Consider the following 18,028-nt stretch of genomic DNA (forward strand, 5'->3'; position numbering starts at 1 on the left):
AGTGTCTCCCGGTGTGCAAATAGCGTTGCTAAAAAGCCATATAGTCAATCTGGTAATAAGCCAAAAATAAATACACAATATGTATAGCCGTAGGCTATTAAAGTCACAGTGCGGCATAATAAGCCGTAAAACACAGTATGGCATGAAGCCATTTACAGAACAGCTGTCAGAATCCTATTGGCATGCCAACCTATCCAAACTAGTCAACTAGACAAACTCGGGCACATTATAAATTAATTGTTTAATTCTTCAATTTTTAGAGTTTACTAACTATTATGTAATTCATAAGTCAATGCATATGTTGACCTTTTTAGGTACTATGGATAAGTGGTTTCTAGCATCAACATGTCACATATTGTAATTCAATATGCTGCCAATATAGTGAAATTTACCATTTTGATAAGTTGGCATTCATTGCCAAATTGCTTCAAGCATCATTGTATGTAAATGTCAAATTCTCAATTTTTGGTGTGCTAGATTGGTCTAGTTTAAAGTCCTATTTCTCTTGGATTTTCACTTCTGGTCAAAGAAGAAAAATTGTAGCTCTATGTCTTATTGCATGCGGGGCAAAATTTCAGGTCATTCTGAGTTGTATAGACCAAGATATGGTCAACTTACTAAAGCTGGACAGATTACACCTTTAGTGCAAAATTTAGTCAATTTTAGGTCACTTTTAGTCCTGGCAGTTTTGATACCCGAACTTGTGCAAGCTATTTGACTTGGTTATGGTCTTTTCTGGGCTTTGGTGTCTTCATAAGAAATGTAGCTCTATATCTAAGCTATCCATGGTAAAAGTTGCAGGTCAATTAGACCTATTTTGATTGAGTTATGGTCATCCTAATGATTACTATTTATATAGTCAAAAATCTAGGTTGCATGGTTGCTATTCCAGATTTGGTCATTTTTAAGGTCAGTTTTTAGGCAAAATTTTAGCAATATTTCTACATGAAAGTTGGCCTATTTGGTATCTAGTTTCACTGTCCATTAGCCTCATACCAATTGGGTTTACAGTTTGGCACTTATGACCTAATTTAGGTACTGCCTTCAATACACAACCTGCACAAAGCACATACACTTCCAATTTGATATTCCTTCTCCTCCTCATTATATATACATATATATATATATATATATATATATATATATATATATATATATATATTGTACACAATTCCAGCAACAATTTTGGGCAGAACATTCAAGTGCTCAATGCACACAATTCACCATTAAGTTCAACATTCACTTCCACCAAATTTCAACATATCTCAATGTCAATATTACACATACATTTCAACATACTCATACTTCAATATCACTTACACATGCTGCCCACAATTTAACACTAGCATATTTCATTAATAAACTACATATTCACACACAAATTCATGGTTTAATAGGCTGCCAAACATGGCAGTTTGCCCAAAGCATTAAGGTTCTATTTCACACCCTTAATTCAAGCACTACATGCACATACTTAGATTTTAACTTACTACATCCTCCATTTGAGTTAATTAACCATAATTTCTATCCATTAGAGGTAAGAAAAATTCAAATACAACACATAATCATGGCTATCGAAAATGAACCATTTCATTTCTCAAGATTTTCTTCATTTCTCTTCACCAAAATACTCACCTCAACCTAAACACAAGGTTTACTAAACCAAGGGAGAGGTTTTGCACACTTACCGTTTTTGAAGCTTATCAAAACTTTACCAAATCTTATTTTTCTTGTTGCTAATATCTTTCCCAAGGTAAGTAGGCAAGCTTTAATGAAGGAACCAAGTAGAAATAATGGCTAAATCAATGGTGCATGGTGATAGAACTCATTTGGCCATGGTGGACTTCAATGGAGTTCTCTCGGCTGGTTATTTCTCAAGGTTGAAGATGATGGTTTCTGTCCACAAATGACTTGTATAGCTGTCCCAAATTAGGAGTTAGTTGGAGCACTAGGTAATAGTTTAATGGTTAATTAGTTAAAGTTCCTCTATTTGCACATTTAGCTAAATTCTTTTACTATTTATATATTGTATCCCATTTTAATTTTTCATGACATTTCCTAAGTGCAATATCATTTATTCTTAATGGACATTGAGGTCAAAAGGCAGCTCTTGGTGTCAAATAACCAAAATACCCCACTTCGGGTTATATTCTCGATTTTTGTTTGTTTCTCGATTTTTCGTTTTTCTTTGTACTAATTTATTAAATTTTTTTTTTTATAATTCTAGTGTCAATTATATTTCAATAGACCTTTGCTTACGTCCCGAAATTAAATTCTGAGGGTTCCCTATGGTCCTGGAGTCGGCAACGGCCTTCCCAGTGTGGTCACCCATCACTGCGATGCCGGCTCGTTTAACTTAGCTTCATTTTCTCTCTTTCACTTTTCTTTGATTTTTCTTGTATTTTCTCTTTATTTATTTCATCATTATATGTCTATTCACTATCACCGAAGTGTAGTTCCAGACATCCTGACTTGCCTGGACTGATATTTGGCCACTGGAGCAACAGAACGTACAGAACACATACAATGGGGATGTTACAAGGCCGCAACTTCCCACTGGGTTACCCATCACTAGGACACCGGCTCATTTAACTTGGTTGTATTTTATTTCTAAAATTTTTCCTATATTTTTCTTGTTAATATTTGAGTTAATTATAGTTCCTCACTTTAGTTTAAATATTTTTTCAGATGTTCTAGTTTTTCAGACCGACACTAGTCACTGGAAAAGTAGAATATACGGGATGGTTACAGTGAGGGTGTTACAGCCTCAGACAGACAGAAGTCTTATGCTGACTTGAAAAGAAAAGACATAGAATATGAAGTTAGCGACAAGGTGTTTCTCAAAGTCTCACCATGGAAGAAGGTATTGAGGTTTGGGAGAAAGGGTAAGTTAAGCCCTAGGTTCATTGGCCTATATGAAGTTATTGAACGTATGTGTCCAGTGGCCTATAGGCTAGCTTTACCATCGAAGCTGGACACGATCCATAATGTGTTTCATGTGTCCATGCTGAGAAGGTACAGATCAGACCCTTCACATATCTTCTCCATGGAAGAAATAGAAATCCAACCAGATTTAACATATGAAGAGGAACCCATAAGGATCTTGGCTCGGAAAGTGAAGGAATTGAGGAACAAGTAGATTCTACTGGTGAAAGTGCTTTGGAGGCACCACAATATTGAGGAGGTAACTTGGGAAAGCGAAGAGACAATGAGGCAATAGTTGCCTCAACTGTTTGCATCAGTTAAATTTCGAGGACAAAATTTTTGTTAGAGGGGAAGATCTGTAACACCCTCACTTTAGGTAGTCTATATATTCTACTATTTCGGTGACCATTGTCTATCTGGACAGCCAGAATGTCTGGAACTATATGTAAACTAGAGTAAGGAGTCATAAATAAACCAAATAATGGTAAGAAAAATTAAGAAAAAATTTAAGCAACAAAACACAACAAGGTTAAATGAGCCGATGCTTCGGCGATGGGTGACCTAACGGGAAGCGACTGTGAAGACAGTTACCGACCCGTGGAGAAACCCCGTGAAATAATTTTTGGGACTCCAGTAAAGAGTTATTGAGACTTAGATGGCAATAGAATGCCAAGAAAATGCTAAGAAAATTTTCTAAATCGGTACAGAAAATTTTAGCTTAATAAGCAAAACGAAAGGCATTTTGGTCATTTCACCTTCAAAGATGATTTTTGACCAACTTGTCCATTCAAGTAAGAGAGGTATATGACATAAAATGTGAATAAATATTGAAGAAAAAATTTATTAAAAATAAGTAAAAGAGAGGAAAAGAGAATGAAATAAATGAAAATGAAAATCTAATTTATGACATCATTATTATGTCATTTAATAATTATCCACTAATCAAAATTAAAACAAGCTTGGGAATAAAAGTCAAAAGAAAACAAAATTAAATTAAAAATCCATTCCCATCTTCTTCCTCTCTTGTGGCCGAACCATTACTCTCTCTCTCTTCCTTCCATTTTTGTCTTTAACAAAACTCTATTTTCCTTAGCTTTTCTTCATCAAAACTCCAAATTTGCAACACTAAACCTCAATATTTCATCAAGGAGAAGAAATTGGTGGAAAAAGGAAAGAGAAAAAGTGAAGATTTGGAGCTCTTGAAAGCTACTACAAGAGGTTAGTGCATTTAACTCTAAAATTAGGTATTTAAATTGTGTGAACTAGTTGAATTGAGTTGCAATTATGAAAAAAATTGAAGAAATCATGGGTAATGGCTGAAAAGGGAATTCGGCCAGCTTGAAGGAAAGGGGAATTAATGTGTTTCATTAAGTTTTAACTTATTAATGCTAATTAACATGTGTATGTATGAATTTTTAATGGAAGTAGCATGTATTGCATGACTAAGAGACTTGGAGAATTAGGGTTTTGAGCAAAATTAGGGTTTTGCTCATGTAATGGTGAATGAATATTTTAATGGTCAATTAGTGACCATTTGGTAAGGTTTGACCACAAAATGAAGTGAATTATGGCATTAAATTAGCGATTTGGTATGCTGCCCTGTTGTGTCAGCAAGTCTGGACTTGAGTCCAGTGTGTTTAGGCAACCATAATGTGATGTCCCTTACTCGTCTATTGTATAGCTGAACAAGAAGTGTCACATTCGGTGCCGAAGCACCCTATCTTGTCTTATCATGTCCATTGTAAATTTTTAATATCATTTAAAAACAGGTAATTCATATGTAGAATTTTTTTTATATAATTTGTTTCTGTGGAGACCCGGACAGAGCCTCCTCTGTTTTGTTAGCATCTGGCGGGTTCCACTAGTCACCTGTTAACATGTTCATATTCATTTCACACATTTCCATATCATATTATATTGTATCATATCATTCATAATTATTTATGAGATCTCAAAAGGGTATAATCTATTGCATTCATATAGAAATTCATAGATAATAATTTATAAGTTTACTTACAATCTCAAAGTTTAATTACAATCCAAGAAGAAATACATCATGTGTTTATGTACAATGAACAAAAAGACAAAATCTAGACATACATGGGCCCTACCAACAAAATTACAACTGTCGAGGTGACTAGTAGTCACTGGCAAATCTAATCGGCCTCTGTATGAGCACTACTACTGCTACTGCTGCGGTTGCTGGGACTGGTCTCCAATACCTATGAGATAGAAAACCAACGCGCTAAGTATAACGCTTAGTGGTGCATAATTTATAATAACAATAACTAAACAATTGAAATAATAATTCTATATGGCAATTCATAATTTCTAGGTGTTTTACATTTTTACTGCACTTTAAAAACAATTGAAATTATTGGGATCTTTTCTATTTAGTTATTATATATTAAGTCTTAATTAATCATTATCAGTGCCCAAGAAACCTATAACAAATTATAAAAGCTAGATACACAGGAGTATACTAGTTAGACAGTCATATGTCTATCCAGTATACGTCGGTCATGTCAGGCATGAAGCCTGCGGGCAGGCATTTAAGCCAGATATAATATTAGGCACAATGGCCAATGGGTAGGCATAAAGCCTATAGAACAATCATATCAAACAGATTTTATCTATTAATGATTATTCTTATGGGCAGTACTGCTATCTGTAGTCCCTAATTGGTATACCAATTGATCCAAATTAAATAAATAAGTCTAGGTATACTATGGGCAATTACACATTATTACTTATTTATTTGAAATGTTCATATCACTTTATAATGGGAAAATAGGTCCTACATACCCCTTTCATGTGATTTAGTGTTTAATAGATTATTAGGGTTAAATTCCTACCATAAGATAATTTATCTCATGAACCTTTCTTTAGGTTCAGTTTTTGTGTCTTACTTTTACCTATCTATTTGATCAGTCTGTAGCCACTATTTGGCCACACTTCCTTCACGGAAGTTATTCCTATATGTCTTATCTTTATTTTTCCTTTTGAATCTTGTCAATTTGATTTTTAGAACTCAAGTTATGGTCGGATAACCATAACTAGTTTATTTCCAGATTCTGGTTCCTTAACTAGGCAACTTTTGGACTTAAAATTTACCTAATTAATGGAACATGTTGTAGTCACTTTTAGGCATAGTGATCTCCATAGAAATTGTTGTCCTATGTCTTATGATCATTGAGAAATTTGAATCACAATTTTTAAAGTTTCGTGGAATTATTTATGGCTAATTAACTGACCTAGACTCATGCACCCTGTGCCAACAGGAGTTCAGTTCAAGTCAGTGACTGAAGGTCAATTTTTAAGGTTCTTACATTCATAATTTGAGAAAGGTTTCTAAAACAAAGTTGTAGCCCTATTTCTTATGTTTTTGGAATGGTATGTCTCATCCTAATTGGATTTTTCTAGTGGGAGATATGACTAAAAGATTGTTCTAGGGTCAAATGAAGTTTGGTCAGATTCTAGGTTTTGATGTATGGAATTTTTCTAACAATTTGTCCTAGTTCTCTTGATTTCTGGGTTTTGGTCAAAATACCAATTTTGTAGATCTGTGTCTTGTGGACATTTTGCCACTGGTTTCATTACATTTGAATTCTTGTAGACCAAGTTATGGCTATTTTGCCAAAACTGGTCGGGTAAGTTTATGTCCAGTAGTTTCTGGGCAACCTAATTCTAGACAGTTTTGTGACCCAATTTGGGCCAGCAATTTTGTTTGGTTTAAGGCATTTCTAGGTTCTGTGTCTTCATGAAAATTGGTACCCTATATCTAAGCTTTCCAATGGTATAAATTTCAGGTCATTTGGACCAGTATAGAGGGAGTTATGACCAAATGAATGTGTATTGTTCATTTGGTCATTTTCTGGGTTTTGTGCAGGGTCATCCGGATTGGGACAGTGTTTAGGTCAAGTTTTGGACAAAATTTGGGCATGGTTTCTACACAGAAAATGGAGTGTTTTGGGTCTAGTTTCACCTCCAATTGGCCTCATACCAATTGGAGCAACACACAATCAGTTATGGCTCAAAACTCCAGCTGGACTCAATGAGTCCCATACCTACAGAAAAAGCACTCCCAAAATTTCAATCACCTCCAACTTTCTTACTTCAATTGGCATACATAGCACTTCTATAAGCAATAATTTCATCTCAATTAGGTCAATCTCAAAAATTACACAAAATCCTCAAATCATGTACACAAACCCTAATTTCAAAGTTTCAAACTCAATCAATTCAATCCCTTTCATTTCTCATACATATACTCATACCAATCATTATCTTTAAACTCATTTACATCATTTGAACACATCAAAGCCCAACCAATTTCTTGGCCACTGAAAATGGTGACATCATAGGTTTATGAGTTTCTTTTTAATTTCTTAAAATTTCTACTTATCTCAAGCCATTTTCAAGAATTAAAAGATGAAGGAAGGAAGAAAAGCACTAACCTCTTGTGACCCAACTTGTAAACTTCCCAAAACCTCAACTTTCCTTCTTCTTATGGCTACCAATAGCTTCCTTATGGAGTGGGTTAAATTTTTAATGAAGGGGGCTAAGGGTTTTGGTAAGTAAATGAGGAGGGAATCAAGCTTTAAGCTTGAATAAAAATGGTGGAAGAAGGGACCAAGGCAGCCGACCAAGGAGAGAGAGAAGAAGTGGAGAAGAAGACTTGTAGTAGGTGAATATATATATATATATTTGTTGTACTTTAATTTTTAAAATGTCATAAGCCTTTTTCTTTTCTTTTTCTTTTCTTTTCTTCTTCTTTCTCTTCTTATTTTCCTAATTGAAATTCCTAAATTTATAATTTTAATTTATTTTAATTCTCTGAAATTTTAATTTGACATTTAGGTTAAAATTCACATCTGGGAGTGAAATGACTAAAATGCCCTTCATGGTGCTCATCGGTTATTATTATTATTTTTGTATCAATTAATAAATTCTCTTAAATTTTATTTTATTCTCTCTAAATTTTTTCTATATTTTCTTAACATTTATTCCATCAACTTATACCTCCTCACTATAGTTTAAGTGTAGTTCCAGACATTCTGACTGTCCGAACAGACATTAGTCATCAGAACAGTAGAATGTACAGACTACCTACGGTGAGGGCATTACACATAACTTGGTTTGTGTAGCTTCAATTGATGCAAGGCCAATTAGAGGTGAAACTAGGGTCATAATGCCACAACTTTGAAGAAGGGACCCTACCCAGAAATATCACACCCTACCCCTCTGTAAGGTATGATATGATCCCGTAGTATATATAATAAATTATCGAACTTCGCCTACCGATAATCTATTAAATACACTACAAGGGATTTTGACAAAACAAATGCATTTTTAAATTTAGCATGGTGATAAAAATTTATCTTGAGTGTCTTCAACTCAAGGATGTGTCATAAAACTTATTTAGTAATAATTAGGCATTTTTAAAATTTTACAAAAAATTCACGTGGTTACGACTAAAACTGGATAAAAATAGTTCTTCAATTTACCGAAAAAAGAAATTTCATACAGAAATATTCCAGTCCAAATTTTAACATTTCACAATTCATTTCAAGCCATCAACTCAATTTATTCTCAATAGAACCCATCATAAAGAAATAAATTCATCATTTACAAAATTCAGAAAGAAATTTGAATACTACATTCATTAGGGTAACAAAATTAATATTACAAAAATTTACATTTGATTACATACCAAAATAATATTACAAGAGTTTTTGTACAACTACTCGAACGTACTTACATACACATAATTACATACTTATATCAAAATCTAATGTCTAGAGGCATACCTACAATATACCCAAAATTAATCCCAGCCTGTCTTCAAGGCATAGCTTCAAGTGATCTCACTCAGCTGCTCTATCGTTCTTTTCACCTGTGACAGCATATAAAGCTATCGCTGAATGGTGAACTCAGTGGTGCACAACTATAATTTAAAATGTAATACTCTATACATTGACAAAATCATAACAAAGAATTTGGAAATATTTAATTTCATCATAATTCATAAAATCAAAATTAATGCTTCCAATAATGTAAATCATTTGTTTAAATGACATTGATCAATAATTACAATTTACCAAATCATAAATGGACATTTGAAATAGTCCCATCAATTTATGGAAATAGATATTAAATTTCACTAAATAGGAAAAAGCATAAAAATATAAACCAACTAAAATAAATAATCTCTTTTAAATTATTTGTGCATAAGATATCACTTGGAAATGACGATTGCTCACTTTCAAATCCATTCTTATTCTCACTAACTTAATGCAAGACTAATCCATAAGGGTCATCTTCGAAGTTATTCTCACTCCCTATGGTAAGAGAGATCGAATCATGCACATTCCATCCATTACACCATAACAAATTAAATTCCGAAAGGGCCATCTTCAACTTAGATCTAACCTCTTTTATGAGGAAGATCAAATCATCAATGAGCACGTACCATGGTATTCAAAACAAAGCTAACACTAGTGTTGTAACACCCTCCCGGTAGCAACTCCGTACATTCTACTGTTCCGGTGACCGGTGTCGGTCCGGACAGCTAGAACGTCCGGAAAAATATTTAAACTAAAGTCAGGAACCATAATTAACTCAAATATTAACAAGAAAAATTTAGTAAAAATTTTAGAAATAAAATACAACCGAGTTAAACGAGCCGGTGCCCAAGCGATGGGTAACCAGAGGGAAGTTGCGGTTCTCGCAACGAGGAGCCCTAGACTCGGGGAAAAATTCATAAAATAATTATTGGGACTCCAGAGAAGGGTCATTGAGGTTCCTATGGCATTAGAATGCCAAGAAAATATTTAGAAAATTTTTTCAATCGGTACAGACAATTTTGACCCGTTAAGCCAAACGGAGGGCATTTTGGTCATTTCGCCTTCAGAGGTGATTTTTGGCCGACTTGTCCAGTTGAGTAAATAATTATTATGACATAAAATATGAATTAATATTGATGAAAAATTAATTTGAAGCTAGTAGAAAAGAAAAGAAAAGAAAAATACAAGAAAATGCCCATTTATGACATATGATGATGTCATTTACTTTCTCCCAACTAATCACCATTCAACAAGCTTTCTTAAATCACTTAAAAGAGACAAATGGACCTAAAAATTCTGCTCTTCTTCTTCTTCTTCTTCTTCTTCCTTCAATACGTGACCTCTCTTCCATAGCTAAGTATATTCAAGCTTTTCAAAGCTTGACTCACCCATTTCTACCCAACAAAATCATAACCTAGCTTCACAAAAAATTAACCTAGCAACTTGAGCAACCTCTAGGCAGCCAAAAGAAGAAGAAAGAAGGAGTTTGGGTAGCTTGAAAAATCTGCCACCTAAAGGTTAGTGCACCTATTTACTTAAAACTCTTATATTCCATGATAGTGACTTGAATTGAGTGAAGATTTGTAACTTAAATGAACAAAAATTATGTGTATACATACCATGGATTTCAGCAGCCCTATTGAAGGAACAATAATGGAGTGTTTTGATGGACTTAAAGTGGATTAGAGATTATGTTTAAACTATGTATGCATGTGGATAGTGAATGAGATAGTTAATTAAAGCATGTTGTGAAAACTCACATGGAAATTAGGGTTTTGAGAAGTGAAAATTTGACTTGGCTTAGGAAATTGTTAGAGAACATTTTAATGGTCAATTAGTGACCATTTTAGGTAAGTTGACCACAATTTGGACTGAAATATAGCATGGCAAAGTGAATGTGTAGGCTGCTTAGGGACAGCAGCAGAGTGGCTGAGATTCTAGCCCACTTGGACAGCCATAACTTTGGCTGTGTAGGTCCAATTGGTGTTTGGCCAATTGGACATGAAACTAGGCTTATAATGGCACATTTTTGCTGAAGAAACCATGCCCAAAAGACCAAATCAAGAGGACCAAAAGTTGGTCCCAATCCGGATACCCTGCAACAGCACCTGCAGAAATGACCAAATGAACAGTAACTGTTCATTTGGCCATAACTCACTGTAGATATGGTCAATTGACCTGAACTTTTTACAGCAACAAGTTAAGACATAGAAAAACAACTTTCATGAAGAAATCTACCCCAAATTATGACCATAACTTAATCAAAATGGCAGTCACAGTCACTGTTCATGGTACTATAGATTTGGTAAATTCTGCAGAATTGAAATCCGGCCAGCTATGGTTTTTGGACCATATCTGGAGCTAAAAAACTCCAAATAGAGTGATTCAAAAAAGGAAATTCAACTATACAAATTAAGGAACAACTTTTATGTTTACCATTTCCTCAAATTTCCACTGTAACAGTCCCTAATAGAACAGTAAACTTATGGTACAAAAACTGAAAATTTTGCCACTTAGTGTTAGGCTTAGAAATGGTAATGGTGATCACTTCCAACAAGTTTTAAATGCAAAATGTGGTATGTTTCGAGTGTCAAAACCAATGTACCTATTTTCTATCCAAAAGTCAACATTTTTGTTGACCAATGAGGTGAATAGTGACACCAAAACTTGAAATTCAAATGTGAAATTAGAAATGCATTTAGGGTGCTTTAAATTGCAATTGGCAATTACTACTAGCAAATGTAAAACTCAAAATGTGGGATCTTGGTGTAATTAGAATTAATATATCCATTAAGTATAAAAAAAGTCAACATTTTGGTTGACTAGTAAGGTGAATAGTAATCAAAATGATTAGTAAATTAAGATGAAGACCTAGAACCAATTCTAAGCTTAAATGCTTAGAATTGTATGACAAATGTGGATTATGCATCCTAGTCAAAATTGTTAAAAAGAAATTAAGACCATAAATTTGAAATCCATGAAATATTTATGGATTACTTGAAACATGAAAAATAAGTCACCTAATTGATATGAATAGATAGTTAGGGCTTATATGCCCATCACAAATGGAATTCATAAAATATTAATAACTCAACTTGAAATATAAAATTTGCAATTACATAAGTAGATTCTTGAATGTACAAATGAGAAAAGAAAAAATGTTTTGAATACAATGGTACATGTGAACCATTGTTTAGAATTGTGATTAATATGAATAATATAAAGAATGAATAAATGAACCATATTAATGTATGAATGAGACATTAGTTCTCATTATTGTAGAAAGGAGAAGTATTTTGAGTACAATGGTATAAAAAGGATAATTGATGTGAATTGTGATCATATAAATGATCAAATGAATGTATGAATTATAATTGAAATTTATTATGAAATAATGAAGTCATAAAACACAATATATTAATGTTTAATGATATTATGTGCCCTTGTATTGCCTAGACATGTGTGTCAGATTGGATAGTTTGGCATGCCAATAGGGTATTGTTTTAGCAGTACTGCAAAAGGCTTTATGCCTATATTCATAGCTCTATGCTCGTATTCATGGCTCTTATGCCCGTATTCATGGCTTTTATGCCCGATTATGTGATATCATGGCTTTTTAGCCATACTGACTGCATACGTGGTTGACGTTCTGCGTCCCATGGTATGACGGCCCGAGGCACCGCGGTGTCCAGAGCCAACGACCCGTTATCCAGTTTAGTCAGCCTGTCATAGGTTACTTGGGCAGTGAAATTTATTGAGATAAGTTAAGAATATTAGCAATTTAAAATATTAGAAATTAAATAAAATAAATGAGTAAGATGACCTAAAATAAATTAGAATAGTTATTTATTAGAATCGAAATGAACTGGACAGATATTAAAATTTACTTATTATGAGATAATCTGAGACAACCTAGCAAGTATTGGGAAAATACTAAAAGATTAGCAAAGAAAATTATAAAATAAATAAATATTGCAAATGAGACTTATATAATAATATAAGCATAAATTTATTATTTTCAGATCATTTTTTTTCTTGTACATTATTACTGTACATTGGCGAAATAAACGCTTCAAAAGAAGACTAAATTAGGATAAAACATATTAAATTTTAGAAACTGCATGTGAAGTATAAATAGATCTTAATTATTTGAATGATGTTTTATTTCTATCTTTATTTGTATATTATTTCCTTGTTATATTATTGCACCACTAAGCAGCAATGCTTAGCGCGATGGAATTATTTCCTCGCGCAGGTACTGAAGCTAGAACCCACTGGACGTTTGACTGGAAATTTTGAGAGTTCAGATCTACAGAGCGTCAAAGGTTGTCACCTCCTCAGCAATGCATGTAGATAGGGCTCACATTAAGCATATCATGTATTTTGTGTATGTTATGTATTTCTTATATTGTAATGTAAACTAGCAAATTGTAATTAATTTGTATATCATGTAAATTAATGATCTATTTAATTATTGCATAAGATGTAAATTAATGCAAATTTGAGAATTTTGCTATAAGAATGGAGCATGAATGAATTTGTACAAATGAGTATAGATTTGAATTACATAATGATTTTTCAAATGATGATATGAGTGTGGAAATGATTATGAAATTGAAATGTATGGATAAGATTTTATTTTAGAAATATTTTTGAATTTCAAACAGGTGAATATTGAAATACGCCAACGATAATAAAATAGGGGAAACTCCGCTGGTTTCTCCGTTGAAAAATAATTGATATTAAATTAAATGAATTCAAAATTATTTAAGAAAAATAAGGTAAGATAAGTTAGGGTGCTCCGGCACCGATTGTAGCATGTCTTGCTCGGCTACACTATAGCCGGGTGAGGGGTGTTACATTTATTGGTATCAGAGCGCGGTTTAGGCGTTCCTAGGCATAGATAAATAGAATGAGATAGTGTGCATAACATGCATTGCATTCATATGAGTTGAGGTGACACTAATGCAGATCTATTTTCTTGGTTATTTTAGGTTAAAGTATGGACTCAGAATCGCAGAGGGCAGTAGAAGAAGAAGTAGTAAGCCGTATTTCGACTAGGAGTGATATTGAAAATCGGGGAGATCCTGCTCCACCAGTGCAAGAGGCGCCTGTACAACCCCAACAGGCCTTGTTTGAGCAAATGACTGGATTCTTTCAACAGATGACTGGGGTTATTCCACCATTGCTTCAGCGGAAATCACCTCTAGGAAAAATTAGGAAATATGGAGCTGTAGATTTCAATGGTAGAAAGGAAGACGATTCTGCAGCGGTTGAGTATTGGTTAGAAAGGACTGAAAGAGTCCTACAGCAACTCCATTGCACACCAGAACAGAGTTTGGAGTGTGTAGTTTCGTTGTTACAAGAAGCTGCATATCGATGGTGGGATGTTGTAACCAAGGTAGTGCCACCAGCAGACGTAACTTGGGAATTCTTTCTGATAGAGTTCAGAAAGAAATATATTAGCTGTGTTCATGAAGAGGAACAGAAGAGGAGTGGTGATCAGCAAAAGAGGAAATTTGGACAGTCTAGTAATAAGAGGTCGAGAGAACAGTTAAGTCAGACATCTGATCAAAGTAGGAGATCGAGACCCAGGCCTATATCTATAAGAGATCAACTAGAAACACTAGTAGTGAGTGCGCCAGGACATGCAAGAAAATGTGGCCATTGTAACAAGTGGCATAAAGGTGAATGTAGGGGATTGACTGGAGCATGTTATAGATGTGGGGCCATAGACCATCGTCTGAAAGATTGTCCTAAGAGGAATTTACCACGGACCCAGACAGAGGTCGTGGAAGGACCAAACACAACAGTAACACCACTTCCAAATGTCACCCAAGCCGGAGAGGAGCAAGAAGCCCCAGATGTGAATTTGAGGTAAAATATTTCCTTTATGATATGCCTAAGTGTATAATGATATATTCGGAAAGACTAAATGGTACTATATATATAAAAGAAGTAGACAGAGGGAGCAATAGAAAGGTAAAAGAATTATCTTAGATACCTACACCCAGTAAATTTCGAGGACAAAATTTAAATAAGAGGGGAAGAGTTGTAACACCCTCCCGGTAGCAACTCCGTACATTCTACTGTTCCGGTGACCGGTGTCGGTCCGGACAGCTAGAACGTCCGAAAAAATATTTAAACTAAAGTCAGGAACCATAATTAACTCAACTATTAACAAGAAAAATTTATTAAAAATTTTAGAAATAAAATACAACCGAGTTAAACGAGCCCGTGCCCAAGCGATGGGTAACCAGAGGGAAGTTGCGGTTCTCGCAACGAGGAGCCCTAGACCCGGGGAAAAATTCATAAAATAATTATTGGGACTCCAGAGAAGGGTCATTGAAGTTCCTATGGCATTAGAATGCCAAGAAAATATTTAGAAAATTTTTTCAATCGGTACAAACAATTTTGACCCGTTAAGCCAAACGGAGGGCATTTTGGTCATTTCGCCTTCAGAGGTGATTTTTGGCCGACTTGTCCAGTTGATTAAATAATTATTATGACATAAAATATGAATTAATATTGATGAAAAATTAATTTGAAGCTAGTAGAAAAGAAAAGAAAAGAAAAATACAAGAAAATGCCCATTTATGACATATGATGATGTCATTTACTTTCTCCCAACCAATCACCATTCAACAAGCTTTCTTAAATCACTTAAAAGAGACAAATGGACCTAAAAATTCTGCTCTTCTTCTTCTTCTTCTTCTTCCTTCAATACGTGACCTCTCTTCCATAGCTAAGTATATTCAAGCTTTTCAAAGCTTGATTCACCCATTTCTACCCAACAAAATCATAACCTAGCTTCACAAAAAATTAACCTAGCAACTTGAGCAACCTCTAGGCAGCCAAAAGAAGAAGAAAGAAGGAGTTTGGGTAGCTTGAAAAATCTACCACCTAAAGGTTAGTGCACCTATTTACTTAAAACTCTTATATTCCATGATAGTGACTTGAATTGAGTGAAGATTTGTAACTTAAATGAACAAAAATTATGTGTATACATACCATGGATTTCAGCAGCCCTATTGAAGGAACAATAATGGAGTGTTTTGATGGACTTAAAGTGGATTAGAGATTATGTTTAAACCATGTATGCATGTGGATAGTGAATGAGATAGTTAATTAAAGCATGTTGTGAAAACTCACATGGAAATTAGGGTTTTGAGAAGTGAAAATTTGACTTGGCTTAGGAAATTGTTAGAGAACATTTTAATGGTCAATTAGTGACCATTTTAGGTAAGTTGACCACAATTTGGACTGAAATATAGCATGGCAAAGTGAATGTGTAGGCTGCTTAGGGACAGCAGCAGAGTGGCTGAGATTCCAGCCCACTTGGACAGCCATAACTTTGGCTGTGTAGGTCCAATTGGTGTTTGGCCAATTGGACATGAAACTAGGCTTATAATGGCACATTTTTGCTGAAGAAACCATGCCCAAAAGACCAAAGCAAGAGGACCAAAAGTTGGTCCCAATCCGGATACCCTGCAACAGCACCTGCAGAAATGACCAAATGAATAGTAACTGTTCATTTGGCCATAACTCACTATAGATATGGTCAATTGACCTGAAATTTTTACAGCAACAAGTTAAGACATAGAAAAACAACTTTCATGAAGAAATCTACCCCAAATTATGACCATAACTTAATCAAAATGGCAGTCACAGTCACTGTTCATGGTACTGTAGATTTGGTAAATTCTGCAAAATTGAAATCCGGCCAGCTGTGGTTTTTGGACCATATATGGAGCTACAAAACTCCAAATAGAGTGATTCAAAAAAGGAAATTCAACTAGACAAAATAAGGAACAACTTTCATGTTTACCATTTCCTCAAATTTCCACTGTAACAGTCCCTAATAGAACAGTAAACTTATGGTACAAAAATTGAAAATTCTGCCACTTAGTGTTAGGCTTAGAAATGGTAATGGTGATCACTTCCAACAAGTTTTAAATGCAAAATGTGGTATGTTTGGAGTGTTAAAACCAATGTACCTATTTTCTATCCAAAAGTCAACATTTTTGTTGACCAATGAGGTGAATAGTGACACCAAAACTTGAAATTCAAATGTGAAATTAGAAATGCATTTAGGGGACTTTAATTTGCAATTGGCAATTAATACTAGCAAATGTAAAACTCAAATGTGGGATCTTGGTGTAATTAGAATTAATATATCCATTAAGTATAAAAAAGTCAACATTTTGGTTGACTAGTAAGGTGAATAGTAATCAAAATGATTAGTAAATTAAGATGAAGACCTAGAACCAATTCTAAGCTTAAATGCTTAGAATTGTATGACAAATGTGGATTATGCATTCTAGTCAAAATTGTTAAAAAGAAATTAAGGCCATAAATTTGAAATCCATGAAATATTTATGGATTACTTGAAACATGAAAAATAATTCACCTAATTGATATGAATAGATAGTTAGGGCTTATATGCCCATCACAAATGGAATTCATAAAATATTAATAACTCAACTTGAAATATAAAATTTGCAATTACATAAGTAGATTCTTGAATGTACAAATGAGAAAAGGAAAAATGTTTTGAATACAATGGTACATGTGAACCATTGTTTAGAATTGTGATTAATATGAATAACATAAAGAATGAATAAATGAACCATATTAATGTATGAATGAGACATTAGTTCTCATTATTGTAGAAAGGAGAAGTATTTTTAGTACAATGGTATAAAAAGGATAATTGATGTGAATTGTGATCATATAAATGATCAAATGAATGTATGAATTATAATTGAAATTTATTATGAAATAATGAAGTCATAAAACACAATATATTAATGTTTAATGATATTATGTGCCCTTGTATTGCCTAGACATGTGTGTCAGATTGGATAGTTTGGCATGCCAATAGGGTATTGTTTTAGTAGTACTGCAAAAGGCTTTATGCCTATATTCATAGCTCTATGCCCGTATTCATGGCTCTTATGCCCGTATTCATGGCTTTTATGCCCGATTATGTGATATCATAGCTTTTTAGCCATACTGACTGCATACGTGGTTGACGTTCTGCGTCCCATGGTATGACGGCCCGAGGCACCGCGGTGTCCAGAGCCCGTTATCCAGTTTAGTCAGCCTGTCATAGGTTACTTGGGCAGTGAAATTTATTGAGATAAGTTAAGAATATTAGCAATTTAAATATTAGAAATTAAATAAAATAAATGAGTAAGATGACCTAAAATAAATTAGAATAGTTATTTATTAGAAAGAATCGAAATGAACTGGAC

The sequence above is a fragment of the Hevea brasiliensis genome, chromosome 4 (assembly GCF_030052815.1).
Source record: "Hevea brasiliensis isolate MT/VB/25A 57/8 chromosome 4, ASM3005281v1, whole genome shotgun sequence".
Classification (NCBI taxonomy): domain Eukaryota; kingdom Viridiplantae; phylum Streptophyta; class Magnoliopsida; order Malpighiales; family Euphorbiaceae; genus Hevea; species Hevea brasiliensis.